The following is a 24,487-nucleotide window of genomic DNA, read 5'->3' on the forward strand; positions in this document are numbered from 1 at the left end:
ATGCTGCCTCCTGAATGTCACGCTTGACTTCTCCCTTTCTCTCGCCCACCACATCCTATACATCACTAAGTCCTGTAGATCCTGTCTCATAAATGTCTCCCAGATATACCCACTTCTCTCTGTCCCTGTTATCTCCATCCTAGCACATCATATTTGGAGTACTGAAATAGTTTCCTTCCATTTGCAGCTTGTGCTTCTGTTCTGTTTGTCTCTAATCTGTGTCTACAGTATAGCTCTAGAAGGTTTCCTTTACGGAAAGCCCTCCAGTGGCTTTTCATTGCCTTTTCCATAATGTCCAAACTCTGCAATGTGGCTGACCTTGTCTCCAGCCTAAGTCCTGTTAGGACTGTTAATTTACCTAGCTTTCTGTGATCTAGTTTTATAAGATTTCTACTAGTTTCTTGACGTGGGTGAATCCACCTTCTCCTTCTTTATCAGGCAGATTCCTACTCCTCTTTCTGGGTTCACCTTCATCTTCATTTTTGTGAGAAGTCTTTCCTTATTACTGGAAAGATGAGGGGTTCTGCTTTGCCCCTGCAGGTCCCTGAACCTTCCTTGTCAAAACACTCCTGACACTTTCTTATTGTTACTTATTATGTCACCTTCCCCATGATGGCACCTCCATTATCTTGTTCATTGCTGTGTCTCCATGTAATGGATCAGTGCAGTTTGTTGAAAAAGAATGTTAGTCAAGAGACTTAAAATTGCTTAGTGAGAGCCTGCCACTCTATAGCATGGTGTTATACACAGAGATCTTGAGTTCAAATGTCAGCTCAGCCACTTTACAAACTGGGTAATTATGTTGAGTTCTCCATCTCTACTGGGGTAGTGGCTATAAACCTATCTCATGAGTTGTTAGGATTGAATGAGTGGATATGCCAGTGTTAGGACAGTGCTTTTGGATGATTTATTGTGGAGTCAATTTTTGTATCTTTTACCTTAAATTTGATTAATTTGTCTAGAAAGTTAAAATCGTACATACTCTCAGTTCAAAATAATTTGGGCTGCCTGAGGGGGGGATACATTTTCTATGTAGAAATTTAGAGAGGGGAATGACATGGTTTTTGTAAGTCATATTCTTTTCTTCACCTATTTGGGTATTTGTTTTGTTCAGGGGAAATGAAGAGATAGTTAAACTCCAAGTCTATGTCAAGATTTCTCCCTCTTTAGACGAGTGAAAATGAAAACACATCCAAAATCTTTGGTATTCAGCCAAAGATGTTCTACTAGGGAAGATTATAATGGCATAAGCCTACCTCAAGAAGCAAGAAAAATCTCAAATAAACAACCTAACCTTACAACTAAAGAAGCTAGGAAGAAGAACAAAGCCCAAAGTCTGTAGAAGAAAGGAAATAATAAAGATTAGAGCAGAAATAAATGAATAGATACTGAAAAAAAAAGACAAATAAAACCAGGAACTGGTTCTTTGAAAAACTCAACAAAATTGAAAACTATTAGCCAGACTTATCAGTACGAGAGAGAGAGAGGGAGAGAGAGAGAGAGGACTCAAATAAATAAAGTCAGGAATGAAAGAGAAACAAAAACTGACACCACAGAAATATAAAGGATTAGAAGAGGATGTTATGAAAAATTATATGCCAACAAATTGGACAACCTAGAAGAAATGGTTACATTCCTAGAAACTCATGACCTTCCAAAACTGAATCAGGAAGAAATAGAAGATTTGAAGAAACTGATTACCAGCAGTGAAATTTAATCTGTTATCAAATAACTCCCAACAAACGAAAGTCCAGGATCAGATGGCTTCACAGGTGAATTTTACCGAACATTTAAAGAAGAGTTAATACCTATTCTTCTCAAATTATTCCCAATATTAGAAGAGGCAGGAAAGCTTCCTAATTCATTCTATGAGGCCAGCATTACTCTCAAATGAAAACCAGATAGACACTTACAAAAAAGAACTATTAGCTAGTATCTCTGATGAACGTAGATACAAAAATCCTCAACAATATACTAGCAAACAGAATCCAACAATACATTAAGAAAATCATTTACCGTGATCAAATGGGATTTATTCCTGGGATGCAAGAGTGGTTCAGTATTCACAAATCAATTCATGTGATATACATCCCATTAATAAGAGAAAGGACAAAAACCATATGATCTTTCAATAGATGCAGAAAAAGCATTGGACAGAACACAACATTCATTCATGATACAAACCCTTAACAAAGGTTTAGAGGGAAGACACCTTAAAATAATAAAGACCATGTATGAAAACCCACAGCTAACATTATCCTCAATGGTGGAAAACTGAGAGCTTTTCCTTTAAGAACAGGAACAGGACAATGATATCCACTCTTAACACTTTTAGCCAACACAGTACTGGAAATTTTAGCCCCAGCAGTCCTACAAAAAAAAGAAATAAGATGTTCAGGTTGGTAAGAGAGAAATAAAACGTTCACTATTTGCAGTTGACATGATAGTGTATACAGAAAAACTGAAAGACCAAAAAATGCTAAAACTGATAAGTGAATTCAGTAAAGTCTGAGGATACGAAATCAGTGTGCAGAAATCTGTTGCATTTCTGTACACTAATCATGAAGCAGCAGAAAGAGAAATCAAGAAAACAATCCTCATTTACAATTGTATTGTACCAAAAATAATAAAATATCTGGGAATAAACTTAACCAAGGAGGTGTAAAACTTGTACTCTGAAGACTATTAAACATTGATGAAGGAAATTGAAGGTGACATAAACAAATGGAAAGATACTCCATGCTCATGGATTGGAATAACCAAGATTGCTAAAATATCCATAGGACTTGAAGCAATCTACAGATTTAATGCAATCCCTATCAGAATACCAACAACATTTTTCACAGAACTAGAAGAAACAATCCTAAAATGTGTATGAAACCACAAAAGAGTAGCTAAAGCTATCTTGAAAAAGAAAAACAGAGTTGGAAGTATCACAATCCTAGATTTCAAAATATACTACAAAGCCAGTACCAGTGTGGTACTGGCACAAAATAGACACATGTCAATGGAACAGAATAGGGAGAACACAAATAAACACATGTTTTTATGGTCAACTAATCTTTGAAAAAGGAGAAAAGAATATACATTGGGGAAAAGACAGTCTGTTCAACAAATGACACTGGGAAAACTGGGCAGCTACATGCAAAAGAATGAAATTGGACCACTTTCTTACACCATACACAAAAGTAAACTTAAAATGGATTAAGGACCTAAATGTGATACCTGAAACCATGAAATTCCTAGAAGAAAATAAGGCATACATTTCTTTGACATTGGCTGTAGAAACATTTTTCTATGTAGATTTCCTTAGACAAGGGAAACAGAAGTAAAATTAAGCTATTGGGACTGCACCAAAATAAAAATCTTCTGCATAGCTTCTGCACCATCAGCAAAATGTCATCAAGGCAACCTCCTGAATGGGAGAAGATATTTGCAAATGATACATCTGATAAGGGGTTAATATCCAAAATACATAAAGAATTTATACAACTCAACACACAAAAAAAACCCAGAAAACAAAAAAACGACAACAAAAAACCAAATAATTCAAATAAAAATGGCAGAAGACCTGAATAGACATTTTTTAAAGAAGACATATAGGTGGCCAACAGACACATGAAAAGATACTCAGCATCACTTATCATCAGGGAAATGCAAATCAAAACCACAATGAGTTATCACTTTACACCTGTCAGAATGGCTAAAAGAAAAAAAAACACAAATAACAAATGTTGATGAGGATGTGGAGAAAAAGGAACCCTCATACTCTACTGGTAGGACTGCAAATTTATCAACCACTATGAAAAATGGTATGGAGTTTCCTCAAAAAATTTAAAATGGAATTACCATCTGAGTCAGCAATGCTAGTACTAGTTATTTACCCAAAGAAAACAAAAACACTAATTTGAAAAGGTATATTCACCCCTGTATTTATTGCAGAATTATTTTCAATAGGCAAGATATGGAAGCAATCCAAGACCTATCCATACATGAATAGATAAGGAAGATACAGTATATGTATACATACATGCATATGAACAATATTACTCAGCCATAAAAAAGAATGAAACAGAGATGGGATTTGAATCCAGTCAGTCTGGCTTCAGGATTCATACTTTTAACATTATGAAGATGTTGTATGATGTATGATGTAGGACAGAGAAATAGGAGGAACATGAAGACAGCCGAAGAAATCAAAGAAGGAGTTTTAAGAAGGAAGAAATGATCAAAAGTGTCAAGAGCTACCTCTGTAGCTCATTAATCTGAAGTCAGAAAATTCTCCAGTGATTTAGCAATAAAGAAGTTGATAACTTTGGTGAGAATAGTTTCAGTAGAGTAGCGATGTAAAAGCCCCACACTGTACTGGATTGAAAAGTAAATGGTAGTTGAGAATGTGTAGACAGTGAATGCACATAAATCTTCCAAGACTAGTTTTATAAATTTTTAGATGTTAATCTTTAGTCAAGCTATTAAGCCATGTCTAATGAAAATGATTTGCCAACCCAGAGAGCCAGACAGGGTTGTTTCTCTGTTGGGAATGAGCAGGAATCCTCTATTTAGTGAGATTTCAGGGTATTAACATTTCTTTCCTATCAGCATATCACTGATACATGACATTCTGCCATTAATGTTGCATGGCTTTGAGCTAGTGATACGGGGGAGGATAACAAAATTAAACTTCAATTAATTATTAATTTTTACATGAAAATGAGTTTATTATGTCTTTTCCAGGAAGTGGTAAGTTGAGAGCAGTTCCCTAGAGGTAAGTTATAGAAATTGGTAGAGGAGAAGGCCTGGAATGGAGATGGGGGGAGCGGTTGGAATCTAGTGCATGGAGGGTATACGTATCTGAAGAGTAAAAGAGCCTTAGGTACGTGTATGTATGTATCTGGATGTGGAGGGCGGTCGGCAGGAGAATGACAATCCAGAAAATAAGTAGTGATTTCTTCAACCTCAACTCTGTATAGAAGTCACCCTGTATCTAGGCCTGTACTGTCCTGGCTGTGCATACATAATGACCACAGCATGTTAGTACAACTTATTAGTAATAGTACACTTCACTAAGCAGTTCTAAAAACTTCTCAGATTTCTCTTTGTGTAGTTACGGGAGCAGTTGTTAGTAGGTACATGGCTCGGTAAGAGTGCCTTTCTACATAGGCACAATTTGAATGAGGAAGAAGAAACTGAATATTGGCTATTTTGATGGAGAGGAATATCACAAGTCTTGAGATAGTTATAGAAATATCTTTCATCCTCTTTATGAGTTTAGACAGTATTGACTTTCAAATTTAATGCTTGTCAACTTTGTGTGTGTGTGCATGTATAATTTTAAATGTGTACTATCCTCAGGTACTGGGGGTTTATTAGTAGATAACACTGATGACCGGTGATACCTGAAAGAAATCACTGAACTGAAAGATCCCATTCCACTGTGGAAATGTACTGCTGGAGAAGGAGGGATGGATCTTGAAGTGAGATTAGGAAATTCTCCTGGGGAAAGTTGAAAGATTGAGGAGCTTTAAGGAAAAGATTGAAAGAAAGGAGCTCACCTAAAAACAAGTGGTGCCTTTCATACAGGGATTCCCTGATAGGTTTTTTTTTTTTTAAAGTTTATTTATGTATTTTGAGGGAGAGAGTGAGAAAGAGAGGGAGAGTGAGCAGGGGAGGGGCAGAGAGAGAGAGAGGGAGAGAGAGAATCCCAAGCAGGCTCTGCACTGTCAGCACAGAGACCGATGTGGGGTTTGATCCCACAAACTGTGAGATCATGACCTGGGCCAAAATCAAGAGTCAGATGCTTAACTGACTGAGCCACCCAGGCGCTCCTTCATGAGAAGGTTTTAACTCCTTGGATCCTTCCTTCACCTCCCACACATGACAAACTGAATAAAGTCATGTTTAATATATAACCTTAGGTCTTAGGTTATTCTCTTGAACTATTCCATACTCTGTAGGAATTCTGATACACCTGTATGTGATGGTGGTGAAGATAATATAGAGAGAAGAAAGTTAGGAAGGTAGAATCAGCCTCCACTTAACACTTTCTTCTGCTGCCTGTGGAATACTACATTTTACAGATGACAAAATACTATAAATGTTTCCAATGACTACTACCTTGAGGTCAGACTGGAAATTGGCATAAGATATTCAGAGGAGCCCATAGTTTCCACAGACAAAGAGGTGATATTTGTAGAACAACAATGAACTCAAAACAAGAGTCTGTCAACAAATTGGAAGTTTACAGGTTTTTAATATCTAAGAACAAAGAATGCAATATATGGCATCTAAAGTAAGGCTGTTGAGTAGCCATGGTTTCTAGTGGTGTTGGTTTGTGGACTTTAGAAGCTCTGGCAGTTCTTGGGGTGCCTGGGTGGTGCAGTCGGTTAAGCGGCCGACTTCAGCCAGGTCACGATCTCGCGGTCCGTGAGTTCGAGCCCCGCGTCAGGCTCTGGGCTGATGGCTCAGAGCCTGGAGCCTGTTTCCGATTCTGTGTCTCCCTCTCTCTCTGCCCCTCCCCAGTTCATGCTCTGTCTCTCTCTGTCCCAAAAATAAAATAAAATGTTGAAAAAAAAAAAAAAGAAGAAGCTCTGGCAGTTCTTAAGTCATAGTCTGAAGGAAGAGTGAGCACTGCCCTTTTATGTTACTATTCTCAATGATTGGAGCTATGGGTAGCTACCATTCCCTTGGTCCCCAAGGCAATGATCCAGTTCTTGCCTTTCAGTTCATTAAGATTATTCATGATTATTGGTTGTTGTCCTTGTAAAAAGTCTTGGCAGACATCTCAAAGCTTCAGCACAGGGCATATTTCACTAGAAAAGCCTGGCTTTTGGCTTAGTATGCTGTTTCATAAATATTCGTTCTATAGGGACCATCAAGTTAAATGTGAAAAGATTGGAGCATTCTAATTCACTGTGCTCCAGCTAAGTCTGTCAATGAGCAATCTCCAGAAGCACTTAAGTTTTAAAGGGTAGAGTTTTACTGTCTTTAAATTTATATATCTTGATGAGTCTTAGATAAGTAAAGGTTGACTACTACAGAGCTTTAGGAGACCTATTTAACCAGTAGCCTAGAGCTTTTAATTAGAAAATTAATTAAAATTAATTAAAACTAATTAAAACTTGTTACTACGGATTTGGGAACTGATAACATGCTTAAAATGTTTTTCTGGGACATGTGACATTGCTTCATTTAAAGGATGTTATTTTAAAAATTGATAATATTTCAAACATACAGAACAGTTTAAGATATATCATTGACGTCTACATATCCATCTCTCAATTTGAAGAAATATTATTTGGCCATATTTGCTTCAAATCTCTTTCTTTCTTCTTCTGTCTTCTCCATTCCCCTCCAGGGAATCCTATCCTCCTTCTTTCTCTCTCCCTACTTCCCATCTCAAAGAAATACAAATTACAAATGCAACTACATCCACCCCTGTCCCTTCTTTCTCTTTCTCCTTCCCCAGAAGTTGGCATGTGTCTCAGAAACATGATATGGAGTGCAAAAGAAAGTTGTAAAAGGATACTTATAGTTCATTAACATCTGTGTAAATTTTAAAAACACATAAAGCAACATTGTGCATTCTTTGATTAAAGACATTTAAGACCTTTCTCTATAATAAACAAAAAAGAAGTAACCTGCTCATGAGGATTTACTATATCACAAACAACTTGCAAAAATGAACAACTTGCAACAAAAGTCAGGATATACTGAAATCTGACATATCCCCTCAAGGACATCTTAATATTCTAAATTATTAGTCAATAGTAATCTGTCTTGATATATTTAAGTAATAAGAATACCTTTAGTACTAGAGCTGTAAACAACTCCCCTGTTTTGTTGGTTACATATCTCCTTCGCTATATAAACTTAGGGCCTTATCGATGTGAAATATGCTGCATCATAAAATGCTTTCCTTGGTTAGACTTAGCTAGTAAATAAAGTAATTAAATGCCATGGCTTAGAGTCCCAGCTGATTTACTTCAGTAGAAATGACCTCATAAAGTTCTCACCCGGTTGTGTACGCTAAGTCTCCATTCTATTACATTTTAAATGATTTATAGGAATGTTGAGGCTAGCAGAAATAGAAAAATGGAAATGTATAATATACCAAGGTTAGTTCTTAAAATAATTGATCAAGGTATATGTAGTTAATAAAGAGAGTATTAACTATCTTAGCAAGTCTTGATGTTTTCTTTGAAGCATGCCCGAATTCATTACCCCCCAGTAAATTCTCTTCTTTCATTCCTAGCATGGAGTTACATTATTTTTTTGTTGTGGTTTGTTCTCTATTTTGTGTGTTTGCTTTAATTAATGAATTAATGTATGTATGCATTTGTGTATTTATTTATGTATACCCATGGTGCTTAGCACAGCACTAGTAACATAAATGTTGATGAATAATTGTATTTTGCATGGTTTTAAATATGTTTGAAATAAAATGGATTTGTCTTAGGCACAGGATTATGTAAATAGGAAACACAAAAGATATGGTTAAAAGTGAATTGACTGTTCCCTCCACCTGATTCATAAATCCAGTTGGTTAGGCACTAAGGGAAAAATTGTAGAGTAATCCTGAAAACTTAAAATAATAGGCATCAAGAAAAAAAAAAGAGGGCTTTTTTTGTACTGTATTGTAATTATTATGCTCTTGATTATCATTTGTGGTGAAAAATGTTCAACTGAAAAACTAGAATAAATGATTTGTTAATAAGTACTGTCAACTATTTGCCAATACAAACATGAAACCATTCTTACTCTTATTACTACTTTTTGTTCGTATCATGGCCTTTGTGAGGACCCTCCAACTGTCCCTTTTCTGTTCCTCAATAGAACTTGGGCAGATTGTGTAACTTCCTGTCATGTTCAGTTTTTAAAGGTCTTATCTACTTTAAATCTCATTCAAAGTTCTACTTCTCCCCTTCTCCCCATGCCAGACCCAGAGTGTTAGAATGGCAAGGAAGGAGAAAGCTTCTTTATACAAGAGACCACTATGGTAGACTCCTTTCTTTGAGTTACTACTGCTTTTTTTGTTTGTTAACAAGGACTAGTTATCTACTCCCTCCTGCACTGCAGATGTCCAAATATTTGTTCTCTGTGTGCACATGTGTGAGTTCTTAGGTGGGTCCAGGGCTTGGAGGAGCTGTGAGGCTTTCTCACTGCATAGATTACTACCTTGGCAGCTATGACTCCAGCTCTATCACTTCCACTCAATCTTTGGATTTAAATGGTTGCCACTGACATTCACCTCACAGCTTCTTGAGCCTGCATGTATATATGTATGCACTCACGAATATGTGTGTGTGTGTGTGTGTGTGTGTGTGTGTGTGTGTGTGTATTTCCCCCAGTGTTAGCATTTTTTAGGAGGGTACTAGCAAAATGTCTATAGCCCAGCTACCTTCCATGATGTCCATTTGATCTGTGGGAAACTGACCCATCTTGAGCACCCTAAATAGTAGAAGTGAAGATTGCTAACCTGCTGGTCATTCATTACCCTCTGCCTGCCATTTCTCTCCAGCTCCCTCTTCTTTTCTATAGGCGCAGGGGGGTAGATCAGTAGTTCCCTCTCCTTAGTCACAGTCCCACTACTGAATGGAATGGTGTTCACCCTTTCATGCAGGCATTCCCAATCTCTACAGTGATTCACTTGGAGTCTTCCCTCTTACTTGGTTAGGGAATTGTTTGGGATGGGAATAGCAGTTGGGAGAGTAGCTTTTTCCTCCTGTTCCCATCCCCCCTTAGCTTCTCAGATGCTTATGGTAGTAAAACCATTTCCTTGGTCTCCTTGTAATCCCTCGGGAAGCTGTTTGACTCCAACCTTTGGTGATTCTTTTTTGTATGTGGGCTCTTCATTTAGTGCCTCCTAGTCCTCAGGTTTTGGCCCTATTTGCCATTTTAAGGACTTTAGGGAAAAACCTCATTTGATATTGGATTAAAGCTGAGCCAGTTTATATGAGCTTATTTGCTCTTAAACTGTCTTTTACACACATACACATGTATTTTTGTAACGTAAAATCTACATGAATAATTATACTTCGTTCTTTTTTTAAAGAGCTACATTTTATGTTTTATTTTATTTCATTTCATTCATTTCATTTCATTTTATTTATTTTTGAGATGGGGGGAGGGACAGGGAAAGAGGGAGACAGAGAATCCCAAATCTGAAGCAGGATCCGTGCACTCAGTGCAGAGCCCAATGTGGGATTTGTACTCATGAACTGAACCAGGAGATTATGACCTGAGCCAAAATTAAGAGCTGGAAGCTTAATCAACTGAGCCACCCAGGTGCCCCAATTATACTTTGTTCTTAATTATTAATATAAGTTACCTCAAGAAGATTAAATTTAATTTAATTAGAATTTTTCTCAGTGCTTTCCTGGTCTGCTCTTATTATAGTTACCAAAACATTCTACATTTATGATACCTTGGGGACAACTTTTACTGGGATGATATGTGGAATCATTTTTTTGGATTGGATCATTAATAACTTGGTGGAACATTATAGCATTGATGCCTTGAATTAAAAAGGAAAGAAACTAAGACCACCAATTAATGTCTGGATACTGCATAGCATGCAAATACTCTTGGAGGCAGGATTAACTCCTCAAACTTTCATCATTCATTGGAAAAGAGACAGTTTCTTGAAAGCATAGTAGGCCTCCAGAGCCTGAGGTGAGTGGAAAACCAAGAATCCTAGAAATAGGAAAAGGCACTCAAGGAGAGTAGGGGCCTGTGAAAGCCATCCTTCTCTCCCATCCCACTTTTGCCTGCTTGGATATTGGGCACCCAGATCAGCAATGATACTAAATGGATAGTTAGGGGAATCAGTACCCTACAAAGGAACCTGTTCAGTACATGCATGTGTACAAGTTTTCTCCGTGGAATTTATAAACATTACTCGTGTTATGCCAGGCTTTATTACTCTTTATGCTTGACTGATAAAAACCATTCTAGTTATTGGTAATCTTCTATGAAACGGAATTTAAGACATATTTTGTTTCTTTTTTATAAAGATATGAATATTAGACCATGCTGCAAAGATTAAGAATATATGAATGTTTATAATTGAAATAAAATCAGATAAAACTGATTCTGAAATTAATGCAGAGTTATTGACATGCACACTCATAATTGAAGAATATAGAATGCGAGAATATGCCCAAGTTTTGTGATCAAACAACTCTAGGTTAGAATCCTGGCTTTGCCAATTACGTGTTGTGCAAACTTGGGCAATTTCCATAAATTTGCAACGTCTCAGTTTCTTCATTTGTAAAATAGGCATAACAATATTAATTTTTTCAGTGTTGTTATTGATTAGAAATGACATATGCAAACTTACTACCTTGTAGAAAGAGTTAAGTGATTGCTCATATTAAAAGTTCTAATGCAGGGAGGATTATAACTAATTTTGATGTCTTTTGTCTGTGTCAGAGTTTTCCAAATTTTACATGTACACTCCTTTAATTTGTTTAACAAACATTTGAAAAGAATTTATTAGGTTGAAGGTTCTGGTGGCTTCTAAAAACTTTTAAAGGAATTTAATGCTTTCATAAGAATAATCAGCTTAGCACAAATAATTTTTAAAATAACCTTGCTAGACAGATCTCTAAAAAGTATGGCACATTTTCTTGCCTTTTGAGATACTGACTATACAGGGTCTTTACTATGATCATTGTTTATATGCTGAGATGTAATGCCATAATTTTTCAATCTTATTTAGGTGTGAAAGGATCTTTGTTTTTCATTATATTTCTTGAGTCTTGTCATCTGGTGTTCATGTTTGCTGTTTGTCCCTAATGTTCTTAGTTTACTTCCACATTTCAACTTTGCCATTTCTATCTTAGGCTCTCAAAGTACAAGATAGAGAAGCGCCAACTTCTGAATAGGTCATGTGGAATAGTTCAGTTAACCTTAAGTTAGCAATTAGCTTACAGTGTTGGGTGACTGCTAACACAGTTGACAAAGTCTTAGTCTGTTTTTATAGAAATGTAGCTTCCAAATCCAGAAAGCCAGTTTTTTGATGGTCAGCCTATATTGAGAGTTTATCTAGTAAAATGCTTTTACATTATAATGTGATATGAGTGACTAAGATAGAAAGATTGTAAAAAAAGTTATATGAAAATATGAAAAAATACTTACACAAATGGGGATAGTTTGCTGTAGAAAACTCTAATGGGAACATAGTATGTATACAAGAGCATGAGAGAATTAAAGTATGGAAGCAGAATGAGAGAGAAAAATAAGTGACAGCTGACACAATACACTCTCTCTAATCTTCTTTAGGGAGAAAGAGTGAAACCACTGATTTGGGGGGCAAAGAGGTGTCTCATTAGGCTCTCTTGCCTCTATTTCTGTCTGCCCATAAAATCCTTTTGCTTGCTAGGTTTGACCTAACAGAATAGAATTCTTGGCTGAGAGAGGGAAGGGTCTCAAGTGCTCACAAGTTTTCTGGAGAGTTGTCTAGTTATGCATCCAGCAAACCAAGGACAGCAGATATGGCACTGAAAAAAAAAACCTTCATTTTTCCCTGATGAGTTTTTGTATTCCTTTCCAGTGGTAAGTTGGTAAATGTGTAATGACCAGCTCTCTAAAGAAAAAAACAAGTAAGTTTATAATAAATTTTACTGACAGCCTATTGATTTTCACAAAATGCTTTCATTAATTTTTGCCCAACTTGAATCCATAGCCACCCTAAGGTTAAATCCATGATTTGACAAAATCAGACTATGAATAATTTCTTCATATCTGATTCAGCAAAAAAAAATGGCTGCCAGTTTTCAGAAATGGGCATAGTTCCAAGATAAATGTTGGTTAATACTTTCATTTATGTTAGTGACTAAGGTAAAGTGAAACAGATGTGTGTTGGAACTTTACTCATTTGTCAATGACATGAACAACTTTGTTAAATTGGGTGATAGTTTTTGAATGCTGAAAGGATATTTCCTCATTTTTTTTTTTTTTGCCTATTCACAATGTGATAGCTACTTACCTGACATACATTTAAGTTAAAGTGTTATTAGCATTATTGGTGGTAAAGTTATTAGCATATTCTCCATTACTTTTTTAGGTCTTGACAATCAATAAGACAGTAGGTTGGGGCGCCTGGGTGGCTCAGTCGGTTGAGCGTCCGACTTCAGCTCAGGTCATGATCTCGCAGTCCGTGAGTTTGAGCCCTGCGTTGGGCTCTGGGCTGACAGCTCAGAGCCTGGAGCCTGTTTCGGATTCTGTGTCTCCCTCTCTCTCTGACCCTCCCCTGCTCATGCTCTGTCTCTGTCTCAAAAATAAATAAATGTTAAAAAAAAAAAGACAGTAGGTTGAGCCCAATTTGTAGTATTTGCTGATTTCTGTGGTCAGTTTTAAACTACCAATGTGATATTGTACATGGGATTGGAAAGAGATGTGCAATAATACATAATTATATGTATTTTCATAATACTATATTATTAATACTATATAATAAATTATATATTGTATATAAAATTTTCATAATAGTATTTTCATATATAGCTACAGTAGATGCAGTAATGTAAGGAGTACAGATTATAGTGAAATCGTAAAATGTAAGTTTATAATAAAATAATTAGGAGGTGATGAGTTTTGAGAATTTGTTACCTTTACTTTTAGTGTATTTAAAAAAAATGTTTTTAATGTTTATTTATTTTTGAGAGAGACAGAGACAGAATGTGAGTGGGTTAGGGGCAGAGAGAGAGGGAGACACAGAATCCTAAACAGGCTCCAGGCTCAGGTTTCTGTCAGCACAGAACCCAACGTGGGGCTCGAACTCACGAGCTGTGAGATCATGATCTGAGCCAAAGTCGGACGCTCAACTGACTGAGCCACCCAGATGCCCCACTTTTAGTGTATTTTAATTGTAAGTTTATAAAATTTATTTATTTTATTTAATTTATTTTTAAAATTAAGTTTAGTTATTTCTTTTGAGAGAGAGAGAGAATGCAAGTGGTGGGGGGGGGGAGGGAAGGGCAGAAAGAGAGGGAGAGAGAGAATCCCAAGCAGGCTATGTGGAGTGTGGAGCCTGATGTGGGGCTCCATCCCAGAAACGGTGAAATCATGACCTGAGCTGAAATCAAGAGTTGGATGCTTAACCAACTGAGCCACCCAGGTGCCCCTATTTATTTTTTTATTGAAGTATAGTTGCCATAGAGTATTATATTAGTTTGAAGTGTACAACATAGTGATTCAACAACTCTATAACTTATGCTCACTACAAGTATAGCTACCATCTGTCTCCATACAACACTATTACTGTACGATTGGCTCTATTCCCTGTGCTGTACCTTCCATCCCATGATTTATTCATCTCATAAGTGGAAGCCTGTGCCTCCTGCTCCCCATCACCCACTTTGCCCATCTGCCCTTGACCTTGCCACTGGCAACCACCAGTTTGTTCTCTGGATTTATAGGTCTTTTTCTGCTTTGTTTGTTTGCTTTGTTTTAGATTCTACATGTAAGTGAAATTATTTCGTATTTGTTTTTCTCTATATGACTTATTTCACTTAGCATCATACCCTTTAGGTCCCATCCATCCATGTTGTTTCAGATGGCAGGATCTCTCCTTTTGTATGGCTGAGTAATATTCTATTATATGGAATCCATTCATTTATTGATGGACGCTTGGGCTCCTTTCATATCTTGGTTATTGTAAATAATACTTCACAAACATCATGGTACATATATCTTTTCAAATTATTCATTTCATTTTCTTTGGGTAAATACCTAATAGTGGGATTATTGAATCATATGATACTTAAATTTTTTGAGGAACCTCCATACTGTTTTCCACAGTGGCTACACCAATTTACATTCCTATCAACGTGCACAAAGGTCCCTCTTTCTCTATATCCTTTCCAACACTTGTTTCTTGTCTTTTTGATTCTAGTCATTCTGACAGGTGTAAGGTGGTATCTCATTGTACATTTTTTAAGTGTTTATTTAAATTACAGTTAGTTAACATACACTATGATATTAGTTTCAGTGTACAATACAGTGATTCAGTATTTCCATATAACACCTGGCGCTTGTCATAACAAGTACACTCCTTAATCCCCTTCTCATTTTGGTTTTGTTATGCATTTCCCTGATAATTAGTGATATTGATCATCTTCTCATGTGTCTCTTGGCCATCTGTATATCTTCTTTTGAAAAATGTCTAAATTGATTGAGAGAGAGAGAGAAATATTTATTTCCTGCATATTGGTCTAAGTGTTGCTTGTGGTTGTGTTTATCTGGCCTCCACTGGGTTTAATTCCAGGCATCAGGCAGTTTCTAGTCTACTCCAAATATGTTCTCATTCTGTGACCCAGTCTCAAGGAGCATGGAACATGTTGCTTTTAGGGTGAAGGGCAGACACTCAAAGGTAAGCAGAAACATGAACTTCCTCTTTTTTTGTTTTGAAAAAATTTTTAAGATTTATTTGAGAGGCAGAGAGAAAGAGAGAGAGAGATACAGAGAGAGAGAGTGCACGCGCGCGCGCCCATGAATGGGGGAGGGGCAAAGAGAAAGGGAGACACAGAATGAGAAGCAGGCTCCAGGCTCTGAGCTGTCAGCACAGAACCCTATGCGGGGCTGGAACTCACAAACCTTGAGATCATGACCTGAGCCGAAGCCAGACGTTCAACCCACTGAGCCACCCAGGTGCCCCAGGATCACGAACTGCCTCTTAAAGCTTGTGCTTAGAGCTGGCATGCTGTCATTTCATTGGTGAAACAATGACACTTCCAAAGTCAGTGGAGTTGGGAAGAATACTCCACCCACATTGAGGCATGGCAAAGGTGAGGAGGTAACAAAGGACTGTGAACAAAACATATAATCTAAAGAAAGATAAAAATGATTTTTTAAATAATTACGAAGCATGTAGGTTTCACTTTTTATTTTAAAAAGTTAATATTGATCTAATAATTTGCAACATTTTAAAGAACTGACAGTTTCAGTTTGAGACAAAACAACATTTCAAACAAAGAAACATTATTTAAACAAGTTAGGTTTAGGTTGCTGAGGTGAATTCCATTTGTCATTTCCTGTGATTTATATTAAAAATTAACGATGCCCAAAACAAAAGCATTAGTTATGAAAAGAATAATATATGTTAATTTTCATTTGCAATTTGTACTTCATAGGCAGATATATGGTGATCTAGGGCATCCATGTGTCTCTAAGAACTGGGATATGCCATCTCAAATTCTGAATAAAGGTGATCCTTGAATAATGTGGGGGTTAGGGGTGGCAACCCTCTGTTCAGGTGAAAATCCTCCTATAACTTATGTTTCCCGAAAACTTAATTAATAGCCTATTGTTAACCAGAAGCCTTGCCAATCACATAAACAGTGAATTAATGCATATTTTTAATGTTATGTGTATTATATACTGGATTCTTACAATAAAGTAAGCTAGAGAAAAGGTTAGTTAGAAAACCATAAGAGAAAATACATTTATAGTATTGTACTGTATTGATTAATTCTGTAAATTTATGTCACGTGTTGGTAAGATAAATCATCTCTCTGTTAGTACCTATATCAATATTATATTAGGGGGTACAAATTTAAGTGCTTCATGTACTCATGTAATAGTCAATTATTCAATAACATAATAGCTTAGTAAGGCTTATTTCTTAAGGATTCTTGAATTTCTTTCAGAAACTTTAAGTTTATTCTTCTGTTTCCTTATCTAGCAGATATGTTAATTAATACCTTTGGCCAGGCAAGATGGCATGTGACTTTGCTTGAAGTGTTTGATGGCAATTTTAGTAGGTTCTTAGATGACAAAAGTTAGACTAGTAGAAATTCTGTTTTTCCTTAAAGGTCAGTAACTTCATTAGGGTTACCATGTTTTAACCCCAAATATGCTTTGGATATAGCCCATCATTAGAATATGCAGTTTTAGTTAAAAAATTTTTAAGAAATATTTTGAGTCCCTTTTCCCTGATACCATTCAAGAAAGGGACAAGATGTGAAGGGAAAGCAGATTTTCCATTTCCCTAATCTAATATACTTATTTGACCTTTCTGTTTGAAAGTTCTAAAATATACTGTCCTTTTGGGGGAAAAAAAGTACCAGATTGAGTCTCCTGGGAATTTTCCCAGTTTTAATTCTGCTATAAATATTTCCTTTGCTCCAGATATCATGAATATATATATATATATATATATATATATATATATATATATATATATATATATATATTTAAAATTACTATTGCTCAGAGCAGGCAGGCAACACATTTTTCTTTTCTTTTTTTAATAAGGGTTCCAGGCATATGGTCCAGGCATATGTGTGTGTGTACAAGAATATGTACATTAGATAGTACAGCAATCCTTCCAGCATCCTAAGACTTGAGGAGAAACTATGTCCTCTAGTCTTTTAAAACTTATGTGAGACGCCTGTTTAACCTTCGTTACATTTTTGTATTTAACATCATATTCCAGTACTTCAGATCAAGGACACAGATAATTAAAAAAAAATTTTTTTTAACGTTTATTCATATTTTGAGAGAGCATGAGTGGGGGAGGGGTAGAGAGAGGGGGAGACAGAATCCGAAGCAGGCTCCAGCCTCTGAACTGACAGCACAGAGCCCGACGCAGGGCTCAAACTCACGGAGTGTGAGATCATGACCTGAGATGAAGTCAGACGCTTACCCGACTGAGCCACCCAGGCGCCCCAAAGGACACAGATAATTTAGTTGTTTGTTTGTAGCACTGTTCTGGCACTTCGGGGTTATGTGCTTAATTCGACAGCCCTAATATCAGGCCTGCCAGCATCCTTTGTTCAATCTGTCTTTCTAATCTGTCCGTTTTTTCTGTGTGTTAGTTATCAGGCCTCAAGCTAAGCCTCAGCTCCTCAAGAAAGTGCTTGAATGCTCTTCCACTCATCTCTCTGATTTCCTACTGCTTATGGATTTTGTTTCCCCCGTAGACTCTTGTATTTATTTGTTCATGAATTGTTTCGAATATACAAGTTTTCATTTCCTAATTTATGCATTGCAGTCAAGGCCCTGCTTTTTGTTACCTAGTTAAGTAACTACAAAACTTGACTCTAGACTGAAAGTGGCAAGTAATTAGAGGTGGTATTTTAGTCCTTGGAAAGTTGATGGGATAGATATTTTTGACTCAGGCTATCTGCCCAGTTCTCTTGAAGAATTCCTCCAGAACAAAGTTAGGTGCAGGTGAGTGTGATTTCAGTAGGGCAAACTCCCTTCTTGCTCATACCCCATAAGTCCCTGCTGGATTTTGCTATTATGCTTAAAGATTTTCCCTTAACTCTTAATTGATTCCTGAACCAGTCATATTATTTTAAAATATACTTCTCCACTTAGCAAGATTATTATAAGTATGTTATATTCAATTTACAGAGGGCTCAATTTCTGTTCAGTTGTCAGTTTTTCTAGTCCAGGTTCGTTGGTAATCTCTCATGGGTCCAATCGCCGTATTACATCTTAGTTATATCTCTTCAACAGAACCTTAAAAAATCATTCACAGGATATAAAAATGACCATCTGCTAAAACTTAAACCTATGGGTGAGTTTGACAGTTTACACAGAAGAGGAGACACAGGCTAGGTATCCCCTCAAATGTTAAAACAGATTTCAGTAGTTCAAGTTTAGGGTGTGTAAGAGAAAGACGAAAAGTGGGATTAGAGGAGGGAGAGAAAGAAGGAAGGAAAAAGAGAGAGGAAAATTGTTAGAGGTCATCCTTCAATTTAAGTTAGTAATGTGTGACTTTCCTGGAGCTGAACATTCAAATGTAATGATAAACGATTCATGAAAATTGAACTGAAAATATTGACCAGCTTTGTCAACACTAAGAGGCATAAATGCAGTAATTTATTTGACACGAGAACTGTTTTCCTTTAGGAATTGGAAAAATACAAAGACTTTGGTGTTGGTAAAGTGCCAGATATTTCAGGGAAATGAAAATAATTGTCCACCCAGGTGTTTGCAAATATTTGAATATTTAGAATTGTATGGACATCTGTTTGAATTTTCCTGTTCGATATGTTCATTATTATGCAAATGTAAAATCTGACATTTAAGTCACACGAATAATTACTAACTGCCTGCTGATGATTATGTGCTTCTGGAAGATAAGAGAAGTGATAGAAGATGAAGAAGAAAAGGTTGCCTTGAAGCTTGAATTTTGTATAAAATAAAGAATCTTAAAATTTCTTGAATAGTACAGTACCATCCAGTATTCTTTTAAAATCTTATTTTTAAAGATTTCCTATAGTATAATTGGATTTTTCTTTTGTACAATTCTGCTAATCTTAATACCTGTGTAGATTAATGAACTATCACCACAGTCAGGCTATGGAGCAGTTTCATCACTCCAAAAACTCCCTTGTGCTACCCCTTATACTCATGTTACCCACACCTAACTCTTGGCAACCACTAATGTATTCGCAATAGGTTTTTTCCTTTTATTTAAAAAATTTTTTTTAAACGTTTATTCGTTTTTGAGAGAAGAGAGAGCGTGCGCGTGAGCAGGGGAGGGGCAGAGAGAGAAGGAGACACAGAATCCGAAGCAGGCTCCAGGGTCCGAGCTGTCAGCACAGAGCCTGACGCAGGGCTCAAACTCACGAACCACAAGATCATAACCTGAGCTGAAGTCGGATGCTTAACCGACTGAGCCACCTAGTCGCCTCAGTTTTTTCTTTTTGAAAGTGTCATCTTAATGGAATCATGCAGCATGTAACCTTTATGGACAAGTTTCTTTAACTCAGCATAATACCTTTGTTGTGTGCATCAGTAGTGTGTTTCTTATTATTGTTGAGTACTCTTCCATTGTATGGATGTGCCATTGTTCATTACCTACTGAAGTACATTTGGTTATTTTCAGTTTGGGTGACTATGAATAAAGCTAATATAAACATTTGTGTACAGATTTTTGTGTGAACATAAGTTTTCATTTCTTTAGGGAAAATCCAGGAGTGGGATTATTGGTAAGTGTGTCTACATATGTGTGTATGTATATATACATATATATATATATATATATATATATATATATATACACACACATCTAGAGATATATACATATAGATATATATCTCTATATATCTCTATATAGATATATATCAGTTAAAAAAATGATAAGAACCTGGCCAACTGTTTTCCAGAGTAGCTTTCCAATTTTTCATTCTCACCAGCAAGGTGTGAGTTCCAGTTGTTCTGCATTCTCCCAAAATTTGGTGTCTCAACTTTTTTTTTTTCAAAATTTTATTTAAACTCTAGTTAGTTAACACACAGTACAGTACTGGTTTCAGGAGTAGGATTCAGTGATTCATCACTCACATACAACACCCTATGCTCATCATAATGCCCATCAACCATTTAGCCCACCCACCTCCTTCCATCAACCCTCAGTTTGTTCTCTACCTTTAAGAGTCTCTTATGGTTTGTTTCCCCCTCTCTCTTTCTCCACCTCCCATATATTCGTCTGTTTTGTTTCTTAAATTCTACATATGAGTGAAATTATATGGTATTTGTCTTTCTCTGACTGATTTATTTTGCTTAGCATAATACGCTCTGGTTGCACCCATGTTGTTGCAAATGGCAAGATTTCCTTCTTTTTGATGGCTGAGTAATATTCCATTGTGCATATGTATGTGTGCGTGTGTGTGTGTGTGTGTGTGTGTGTGTGTGTGAGAGAGAGAGAGAGAGAGAGAGAGAGAGAGAGAGAGAGAGAGAGAGATGTTTATCCATTCACCAAATTCACCAGTTGATGGACATTTGGGCTCCCTCCATAGTTTGTCTATTGTTGATAATGCTGGTATAAACATTGGGGTGCATGCACCCCTTCAAATCTGTATTTTTGTATCCTTTGGATAAATGCCTAGTAGTGCAATTGACAGATGGTGGTGTAATTCTATTTTTAATTTTTTGAGGAATCTCCATACGTTTTTCCAGAGTGGCTGCACCAGTTTGCATTCCCACTAACAGTGTAAGAGGGTTCCCCTTTCTCTGCATCCTTGCCAACAGCTTTTGTTCCTTGTGTTGTTAATTTTAGCCATTCTGAAAGATGTGAGTTGTATCTCATCATGTTTAAATTAATTAATTTAATTAATTAATTTAAATTCAGTGTAGTTTATATATAGTGTAGTATTGGTTTCAAGAGTTGAACCCAGTGATTCATAACTTGCATATAACACCCAGTGCTTATGCCAACAAGTGCCCGTCTTAATTCCCATCATCCGTTTAGCCTACTACCTCTCCCCTCCATCCACCCTCAGTTTGTCCTCTGTATTTAAGAGTCTCTTATGGTTTGCCTCCCTTTCTGATTTTATCTTATTTTTCCTTCTGTTCCCCTATGTTCATCAATTTTGGTTCTTAAACTCCACATATGAATGAAATCATGTGATATTTGTCTTTCTCTGAATGACTTATTTCGCTTAGCATAATACCCTCTAGTTCCATCCACATTGTTGCAAATGGCAAGATTTCATTCTTTTTGATCACCAATATTCCAGTGTGTGTGTGTGTGTGTGTGTATACATATATACACACCACATCTTTATTCATTCACCAGTTGATGGACATTTAGGCTCTTTGCATAATTTGGCTACTATTGATAGCATTGCTATAAACATTGGGGTGCATGTGCCCCTTCAAATCAGCATTTATTTATCCTTTCGTAAAATACCTAGTAGAGCAATTGTTGGGTCATAGGGTAGTTCTATTTTTAATTTTTTGAGGAATCTCCATACTGTTTTCCAGAGTGGCTGCACCAGTTTGCATTCCCACCAGCAGTGCAAAAGAGATCCTCTTTTTCCGCATCCTCGCCAACATCTGTTGTTTCCTGAGTTGTTAATTTTAGCTATTCTGACAGGTGTGAGATAGTATCTCACTGTGGTTTTGATTTGTATTTCTCTGATGATGAGTGATGTTGAGCATCTTTTTATGTGTCTGTTACCCATCTGGATGTCTTCTTTGGAGATGTGTCTATTCATGTCTTCTGCCCATATCTTCACTGGATTGTTTGTGTTTTGGGTATTGAGTTTGACAAGTTCTTTATAGATTTTGATACTAATCCATATCTTCTCCCATTTTGCCTTTAGTTTTGTTGATTGTTTCCTTTGCTGTGCAGAAGCCTTTTATCTTGAAGTCCCAATAGTTCATATTTGTTTTCATTTCCCTTGCCTCTGGAGGCATGTCTAGTAAGAAGTTGCTGAGGCCGTGGTCAAAGAGGTTGCTGCCTGTTTTCTCCTCTAGGATTTTGAAGGTTTCCTGTCTCACATTTCAGTTTTTCATCCATTTTGAGTTTATTTTTGTGTATCGTGTAAGAAAGTGGTCCAGGTTCATCCTTTTGCATGTTGCTGTCCAATTTTCCCAGCACCATTTGATGAAGAGACTTGTCTTTTTTTCCATTGGATATTCTTTCCTGCTTTGTCGAAGATTAGTTGGCCATGCATTTGTGGGTCCATTTCTGAGTTCTTTCTTCTGTTCCACTGATACATGTGTCTGTTTTTGTGCCAGTACCATACTATCTTGATGATTACAGCTTTGAACCAGAGAAGACCCCAAATGACCAAAGTAATGTTGAAAAAGAAAACCAAAGCCGGAGGCATGACAATTCCAGACTTCAAGCTGTATTACAAAGGTATCTCAATTTTTCTACAAATATAGCAGTTCTTGTAGGTGTATGTTCAATTTGCATTTCAGTAATGGCTAATAATGTTGAATAGTCTTTCATTATTTATTTGTATATTTGTATATCTGTATATTTTTTTTGTTGAAGTGTATGTTCATGGGGTTTTTTTTTACTCATTTTAAATTGGTTTGATTATTTTCTTTCTGTTGAGTTTTGCAAATTCTTTATATTTTTGAATGGCCTGACAGTGGTGTTAATGTAGACAATAGATGAGGCAAAAAAGGGAGGGAGCAGTAATTGATTATCTACTATACATGGCTTCTTAAACTTTGAAATGTTCTCTGTATATCTGTTAATGTTTTGGATTAAGGCATAATGCTTATTTCTTATCTCTGAAAATCCGCTTGAATAGTGAATAATTGATCTGACTTACTGGTTTCAATAGACTTCAGCTTGTATACTTGATTCTCACACCAATTCAGTCAGGTACTATCACTCACATGTCACACATGAGGAAACTTAAGGGCTCAGAGAAACCGGGACTTGTTCAGGGTCCCTTAGGTAGATGAGCTAGAACTGGAAACCAGCAATATGGTCCCCATTCCCTGTCCTCTTGTCATGGTCCTGGAACAGCTTGAAAATGAAATTTATTCCATGATCCAAATGTAATCCATCAGGTCACAGTTTGGGAGAACAGAAACCTTGTGAGCAGACCATTCATTACCCACTTACACCAAGAGCATGTATATGGTATATATTTTTGGTGATGGTGTAAAATTCTTGGGTATTTTTTGGTGGGAAAGTCAAGGCTTGACCTCTAGTGCTCAGCTCTAAAGTCACGTGAGATCCTCGGTCATACTGTAAATACGTGCTAGTTCATAGCTATTTGTTCCTTTTACGATTAGAAATTTTCCATAAAGAATTTTTCCATAAGGAAGTGTCAAAGTAAAATTATTTAACTTTTATTAAAATAGATAGAAAATTTTGTATAGATTAGTAAAATTATATGTAAAACTGGTTATATTTAAAAATACAATATAACTGGAACCACAACATAGACTAATAAATTGGAACATTATTTAAGCTTGGATGTGTATTACACAAAATGACTTGAGGAAAATCATATTTTCCAAACCTAGCAGATGTTATTATGCCTCTCAAATCCATTTCCATTTTTTTTTTAACTCCTCTGAATACAGCTTTCTCCAACTGGTATTTATGGTCTTTGGAAAGTCATTTAGCTGTTCCCAAGGACAGAGGTGGTATTACAAACTTTGTATAGTGGTATACAAATAGCTAAGTGGAAGAACCGGGGGTTATCCTCTATGACCAACCTCTAAGTTGGGTTAACCCTCCCTTCATTTACAGACCAAAGAAAAGTACTTTTCCCTGTCCTTCACTGGAAAATTACGGAATTATAGAGGAGTCTTTGCACATGATTAGACCATGAAATTTGAAGGAGTGTTAAACTTACTTGGGTTTAGGAAAGCTTTTCTAGGAATATTGCCCTGGCAGAGGTGAGGTATTTTCATCAGATTTATTAGCCAAGAGAGAAAAGCTTATTTTAATGTTCCCACTGGCCCCATAAGTTATTTCTCTCTATCTGCTGTGGAGGAAAATAATTAAATTATTGATGTTTGTTGGCCCATACGTGCAGCTGCTTTTTCACTTATGTTGTTCATACACCCAATGTAAATATTCCAGACTTCAAGCAAATCAGTGACTCAGGACCAAAGATATATTAGTTTGACTAGCAATGCCAGTGTTTTAATTCCTTCCAAGGAAAGTGGTGTGGACTGATTTTATTTGCTGCCAACATTAACCCCAGTATGATTAAATTCAGAATATTTAAGTATGTATTTCCAGGGTTTGAAAATTCCCCTCACTAGGATT

Source organism: Prionailurus viverrinus, chromosome A3 (assembly GCF_022837055.1).
Source record: "Prionailurus viverrinus isolate Anna chromosome A3, UM_Priviv_1.0, whole genome shotgun sequence".
Lineage (NCBI taxonomy): Eukaryota > Metazoa > Chordata > Mammalia > Carnivora > Felidae > Prionailurus > Prionailurus viverrinus.